Below are 7,952 nucleotides of genomic sequence, written 5' to 3' on the forward strand. Positions count from 1 at the left end.
CACAAACACAAACCCAACAAATCTCTATACAATTTTAAATTTATTTCATAAATTCACAAAACCCATTTGTTATTTTTGAAGCTTCATCAAGCTTATCAATGAAGTTTTTCATTTTTCAATACCCACTATCACCAAAAAATACGCACGAAATTGAGATTTTGAAAAACCAAACATGGCAAAACGAAAAGAACTAGGAGGGAAATTGATTTGCAGCAAAAAGAATGAACTTTGAGAAAATATTTAGGGATGGAACAGTATGTGGGGGTGTTAAGAATAAGAACGAGGGAAATGATGGTGAATCCAAAGAAAGAAGGAAATGATGGGTGAATCCAAAGAAAGAAGGAAAGAAGTGGAATAGGTATAAGAAATTTTGTTGGGGTGGGGCGGAGCAGCGATGGGTTGCTTTGAAGAAGATGACTCCCCCCTTTTTTGTCTTTTTTTTTTTTGTTGTTTTCATTTTATTTATTTTTAATTTTAATGTTTTTTTCATATTAATTTTATACATACTTGCTTTAAAATGCGTGGAATTACGCATCGTTCCAAGTCAGCAATATTAATGCCACATGTGATCAGTCAACGGTCAAAGGTGTTTAATATATTGTGTTTCACCGAGTTCAAGGGTCCATTTGACAAAGTTGTAAGTATAAGGGTCCAAAATACAAACAGAGTCAAGTACAAGGGCCTCTCAGACCATTCTGCCTAATTTAAATTAAGCTATTTTACAGAATAAAAATTTAGATAATTTTTTTTAAAAAAAATAGAAAAAGTGAAAAAAAAGAAAATAAAATTTTAATTGTTCTTATTTCTAAATTTGAAATTTCATGATCAATCGTTTTTTAATAAAGTTAAAAAAATTCTCGATAAAGGTTAAAATATTCTCGTGCCCAAATGAAAATATAGCCAACATATCATTTCAGAAAAAAAGAGACAGAAATCCAACATTGCAGTATAAATAAAATGAGTCAAACTCTCTGCATTTAATGGTTTATGTTATACTCCACCCACTACTTTTTAATTGTCATTTATATATATTAAAAATACATGTTTCAAAATAATTGCCGATTTAGATAATTAAGAGTGAATTAATTATTTTTTTTCAACTTTGTTTTTAATATTAATTATTTTAGAATTAAGAGTCATTGAGAATATATAGATAAAGATTAAAGAATTAATAAGAAATATATTGGTCAAACAACACTCCTTATTAATTTTATCTTTTAAAAATTGTGTCAAACTTTATCATAACAACTAAAAAGGAACAACATGAGTATAATAAAACATAGGAATGGTCAATGAAATATTTTGGCAAAGCAAAAATGTCATTCTTGAACATTGATTCCAAAATCTTGCACCTACAGTCATGCATACACAACATGATATGTTCATGAAAAACACTACCAAATATGTTACATAAGTTACATATTGAAGTTATAGGTGACAGACGCGAGATAATTGAAATTGAAATATATAGAGAATCATCCTTGCGTTAAAACTATATTCACTAAGTATTCCCTTTTATTATTTTTGTAGTAAACATCAATGTCAAGATATTGTCAAGCTTGAGGTCATTAAAATAGATATCAATTTCATCTTTAATAAGTTGCACATCAAACCAAATAATGACATTGGGCAAATTAGTTTTCATTGTCATAATATATGCATCGTAGATTGAATCATGAAATAATTTAGAAAATTCATCACACGCTATCACTAATGGTGCATCTCCTACAATCAATAAATAAATTAAAAATACTATGTGAAAAAAATTACTGAAAAAAAAGAGATTATTCTATTTAAAATGAATTATAAATGGATAAACATGTCACATCATTCTATTTATGGTATCAGAGCAAAATTAAAGCAATTTTAATCATGCTCTGATACCACAAAAAAAGTGATGTGACATGTTTTTCATTAAATGTTTACGAAAAATATATTTGGCACGATGATTTTTTGACGCGAATTAAATGAACTAACTTTTTTGGAATAAGATCATTATTACAGGTAGTTGTGAAGGATGTTAGAGTAAATTCATTTCTTTTTTTTACCAAAAATAATCTCTAACGTGAAATTACTATCTTTTCACTGAAATTGTTTTTTGTTTTAAAATTGAAATCACTTTGAATAACCTTAAACCTAATTTTTTTCAACTTAGTATACTAGCCAAATTTCTTTAAATTTTAAATCACACTTTCCAAAAGTTATATCAATTCAAATACTCTATGGAGATCATTATATTTGTTCCAAATCTTTTGTCTTCTCTATTCTTCTTTCTTTTGAACATCTCATAATTTAATTTCATGGGCAAGTACGATGACTATGTTGTTTTAAGGATAAGTAAAATAAGGTATATATTCAAGTTGGCAAGAATGTGTAAATTTGACAATTTGAGTTAGCGAAACTTTATACCGAAAATACAAGAATTATGACGATGCTTTGAAAGTTTTAGAAGATTGAATATACAAATATATAGAATTAAATTATGTGATGAAACTACTGGTGAATCATGTCGTAATTTTATGTTGGTGGATGAAAAAAATTGGTGCCTAATGAACAAAATGTACGTATGTTAGCAATGTTTTTTTGTTGGATTTATTGTTGAAAATCAATGAAAGATTAATTTGTAAATCCCTAAAGCAATTTTGTAGTGTTATTAATTTAGTTATTTTGATTTAGGATTGTATGTCTATTTAGATTCACCCTGATTGTTTCGATTGGACATTATATTTTGGATTGGGCCTGTCAACATAAGTATTTTTATTTATTAAATTATAATAATAATTGATTTTAAAAGTAGGGCTGGCAAGGGGACGGGACGGGGCGGGGGACTCCTTGACCGGGATTCGACTGGGACTAGGATTGGCGGGATAAAAATTCATCCCATCCCGTACCACTATATATACGGGATGGGATGTGAAATTTTTGTTTTTTATATGTTTATTTATTTGTATTGAAATTATATGTTATTGAATAACATTTTTAGTTTATTTGGTTTTCAATAACATTTTTAGCTGAAAAAAATGCTTAAGTTTTCAAATTTCAAGTTTCAAATTTCAAATTTGAGAAGTTCAAATTTGTATATTAAATATTTTAAAAGAATTTAACTTGAAATTTCAAATGTCAAATTTTGATTTTTAAATTAAGTATTTTAAAGTTAGTTTAGTATATATGTAAATATGTTTGAATATATTAAAATTAAAATGCAAGACAATAGTTATATAAAAAAGACTTAATAAAGCCTTCAAATTTATTCAATAAAATCTAATTGCAACTTAGAACTTAGAAGTTACAATTTACAAATATTAGTGGAATAACTAATCTACGCAGCCACATTATAGGAAGGGTTTCTTTCAATAAGTTCTCAATATGTAAAATTAATATTTGTTACCAATATTAGATGAGTAACTAATTTAAGCAGCCACCTTCTAGGAATGATTCTATTTCAATTAGTTCTCGGATGTAATATAATAGTTGTATTCTCCTTTAAAATTCAATTCTAATTGTCGCATCATATCGACGGTAACATCCTTCGGTGTTGGCAAACTTGCTAGAAACTCTTGTGACTCTAATTCATCATCACTAGATCCAATTACCACATTAATCCAAGCTTTTTGTTTGGAACTTAACTTTGGCAAATTATAATTCCTCTTCTCGGCGTTGACCCAGTCTCTAAATAAAACTGATGTTTCCAAACTTTCTTCCGCCAATGAATGTCTATGATCGCTAAGTTGAAACCTTGCTGCACTAAAAGCAGTCTCCGATGCAACTGATGAAGCTTGAATAGTTAGAACATCACTAACCATTTTGCTCAAAATTGGAAATGCAACGCTCCGCTTCATCCACCATGCTAATAATTCTCCATTGCCATCTTCGTCGTCCACTGTTTCTAAGGATTGATTAAGATATTTTTCAAAATCATCACGGTTAGTAGAATTAAGACCAAGAAAACCTCGCATAAAACTATTAATTCGAGCTTTACTCTAAGAATTAGAAGTTTGACCAACTTCTCCTTGAGTATTTTCTATAGTTCTATATTTTTCATACAAAATTTTAACTTCTACTTTTATGCTAGACTTACACATTTCACAAGTTGGAATTTCTTCCGATAAAATTTCTAAAGTATCATAAAAAGTATCAACAAGTCCATGCACACCTCGTAATTTATATTGAGGGTTAAGTAAAGTAGCAGTTAAATAAATTTAAGGAATAGGAAAAAAAAAATTAAAATTTTTCAATCATACCTTCAATTGCAACTCCAAATTTTTCATTTTTTTTGTTTTTAGAAAATTGAATTGTAATAACACAAATATTTTTTAATACGGATGAAATAGTAGGATAATAAATTCCTAAAAACATGGTTGTAGCATCATAAAATATTCTTAAAAATTCTAATAGTTCATTAGTTTCTTCCCAATCTTCTTCACAAATTCTATCTAATTGGTCAACATTATGAACATTAAACACCATTTGTATGGGTCCTTTATATTCGTAAGTAATTGAAATCATTTCGTAAAAATAATTTTACCTTGTTTTAATATGTCTTGAAATTTTTCTTGGTGGCAAATCACATAATACACAACGCTTATTAAATTTCCTAATTCTAGCAGCTCTATGAGCATAAAAAATTCAGACAACAGCATATTCAACTTTCATACAGCCACAATTAAATAATGAAATACCATCTTGTACAACTAAATTTAATATATGTGCAACACATCTTACATGAAAAACATTAACATCAATTGGTCATAATCTAGTTTTTAACATACTAGCAACGTTTGTATTATTAGATGCATTATCTAATGCGACAGACATTACTTTATCTATAAGGATGTAATAATCTAGAACACTCAATATATTTGAAGCTAAATATGCACCAATTTTTTTTTCTACACATTCTTTATAACTTAAGATTCTTTTTTGCAAATTCCAGTTATGATCAATCCAATGTGTTGTAACAGTTAAATAATCATGTCCATTAACACTACGATCCATGTCCGAAATTATGGACACTCTACAATCTAATATGCTAAATATACAACGAAGATATTTACAATATTTACCTTGATATACAAAAACATCAGATTTAATAGTATTTCTTGAACCATGTTAGAAGCCTTTACCGATTCATTAACATTAATATCAAAATCATTAACTGGAATTCCTTTTTTTCTATCGGCTAATGCTTTAACTTCTTTATATTGAATCGGCACATAAGATAACAAATGTCTATTTAAGCCCCCTCATCCCACCTTGACCTCCACCTTGTTTATGTTTAAAAGGTTGCTTACACTTATTACAAATAACAATAAAAATTTCCTTATCTAAAGTCACAAATTGCCACACAACAGAAGTTTTAGGGCGTTGATACTTCACCTTCTCCCTTGTAGGAGGTATAAGGGGTAGGCGTCCACAATTTTGCTACGTTGAATTTGTAGTTTCATTTGAAACTTATGTCACCGGACTAGTAGGTGTATCTTCTAATTCATCTTCTCTCGAACCAACTTCTACTTCTTCACCTGAATTTTTATCAAGATAAGGATTAATATTATCATAAATTTGTTCTAAAATTTCATGATCGAGTTGAACATTTGAATCAATATCATAAGAAGTATCATCAACATAAGTAAAATCATTTGTATTAAATTTAACTCTAGACATTGATTTAGAAGAAGTACAACCACATTTACTCTTATATTTTTTTTACTATTTTTTTTATTAAAATTAAATAATTTACTAATGTCACTTGGTTCTTTCTCTTTTCTTTTACTGATATTTTTTTTGCTAGAACTCATATTTAATTATATGTAAAGTATAATATAAAAATAAAAATAACACAAAAATTAATGACGAAAAATAAAAGATAAATACTATGAAATGAATGTACCAAACATCTGCGTTAATAAGAGACGTTATAACCGATTCTTGAACCTTGTAGTTTGTTATAACTTGTAATTTGGAACTCCAATACTTGATAGCAAATATGAGAATTATATATGTCATGATATAATATTGAAAATTTAGAATTGAAATATATGTATTATAATAATATGAGACTTAAATGGAATAAAAAAATTAATACTTCAGATTGAGAGGATATAAAAATAGATGAGAGAATAGATGATTTTGTAAGAAATAATAAGGGATAAAAGCGTATTTATAATATTAAAAATGAGGTAAAGTGTATTTATGATAACTTGAGAGTTTAAATTAAATTATTAACAGTAGGGGGTGGTAGCTGGTGTTGGGGAAGTGAAAAAGTGGAATAAATCCGTTGGGGGGCCCACTAGACGTTGCCCTAACGGATACAATTCAAACAATTAAAAAAATAAAAAAATAAAAAATAAAGGGGATCTCGCAAAAATCGGTCGGTTCAGACGGGCTGGGTCGATCGGGACCAAAGGTTGAACTGGCCCCTAACCCATAATCCCCCCAACCCGCGAGAATAGATGGGATCGGGTTCGACGAGGCGATTCTCGAATCGATCACGGGGAGGGGCGGGCCGACCTGGTCCCCCTGCCAGCCCTATTTAAGAGTATGAAAATAAATGTTTAGTGATTATAAATGTCACGACCCAAGCCTAGGGCCTAGACGTGACCGGCGAATGAGGAACCCGAAGGAACCCCAAACAAGCCTCATAGCGTATCATTACACATCCTTGGTCACAGAAGCAATTAGAATGACCATAACCGATAAGCATAATCAAGGGGGAAATCGGGACTAAGGGAGCAGAAAAAAAAAGATACATAAATACCATAGATGAGTCAAGCTCAAGCATAATACACAACTTGTCCAACACCACATCTAAACATGGGTACTTAGCGGGGGCCAAGACAAACTACCGAGCTCACCCTCATAGTCAATACAAAACAAAAAAAGAAAAGTCTTATACTAGCAAGAGATCATAAGCAACGTCCCCGGAATGGAGGACTCACCAATAACCTCGATAGAAAATCATTAGCCACGCGGAGGAGGATGGTCAAGCGGTGCTCCGGTCCCTACATGGTGACATCATGTAGGCATAGAGTATGCGTTAGTACATTTGAATGTACTAAGTATATAGGATGCAATGCAATGCTACCATAGATTGACATCGTAGGAAAATGCATAGTAATACCCGTTAGATAGCACATTAATGAAACGATATATATATAATGACGCTTACATAAAAATCATATTTAGTGGGACGTAGCACAAGTGTGGTGAGTGACCATCAATATAGTATTTCCAAGGCCTACCACCCCCTTGGAGAGGCGAAAGAGGTACAAACCCCTCAATGTGGTTACCCGGGCCTACCACCCCCCGAGCTAGGGACCAAGGTACAAACCCCTCGATATGGTTATACGGGCCTACTACCCCCCGTACTAGGCAACCAAGGTACCAACCCCTCGATACGGTTATACGGGCCTACTACCCCCCGTACTAGGCAACCAAGGTACCAACCCCTCGATACGGTTATACGGGCCTACTACCCCCCGTACTAGGCAACCAAGGTACCAACCCCTCGATACGGTTATACGGGCCTACTACCCCCCGTACTAGGCAACCAAGGTACCAACCCCTCGATACGGTTATACGGGCCTACTACCCCCCGTACTAGGCAACCAAGGTACCAACCCCTCGATACGGTTATACGGGCCTACTACCCCCCGTACTAGGCAACCAAGAACCCACATACCTCAACTTTGGAGAATCCTTGATGAAGATTGGAATGGAGAATTGAAGCTTGAGATTGAGTCTTGAATCCGGAATTAGAGCTTGAGATGTTTGAATTTGGTTGAGGATCTTGGTGGAATTTTGGAGAGGGCTTAGAGAGTGTTTTTGAAGTTAAAAAAAAAGACTAAGTATGAGACATATCCCCTTTTTATAAAAAACGTTCCCAATCCGCCTCAAAAAAAAAATAGCTCACTGGAAATTGCAAATCTGCACAGACAAGTTTTACGAAAATGGTC

Source organism: Solanum tuberosum, unplaced genomic scaffold (assembly GCF_000226075.1).
Source record: "Solanum tuberosum cultivar DM 1-3 516 R44 unplaced genomic scaffold, SolTub_3.0 scf00056, whole genome shotgun sequence".
NCBI lineage: Eukaryota > Viridiplantae > Streptophyta > Magnoliopsida > Solanales > Solanaceae > Solanum > Solanum tuberosum.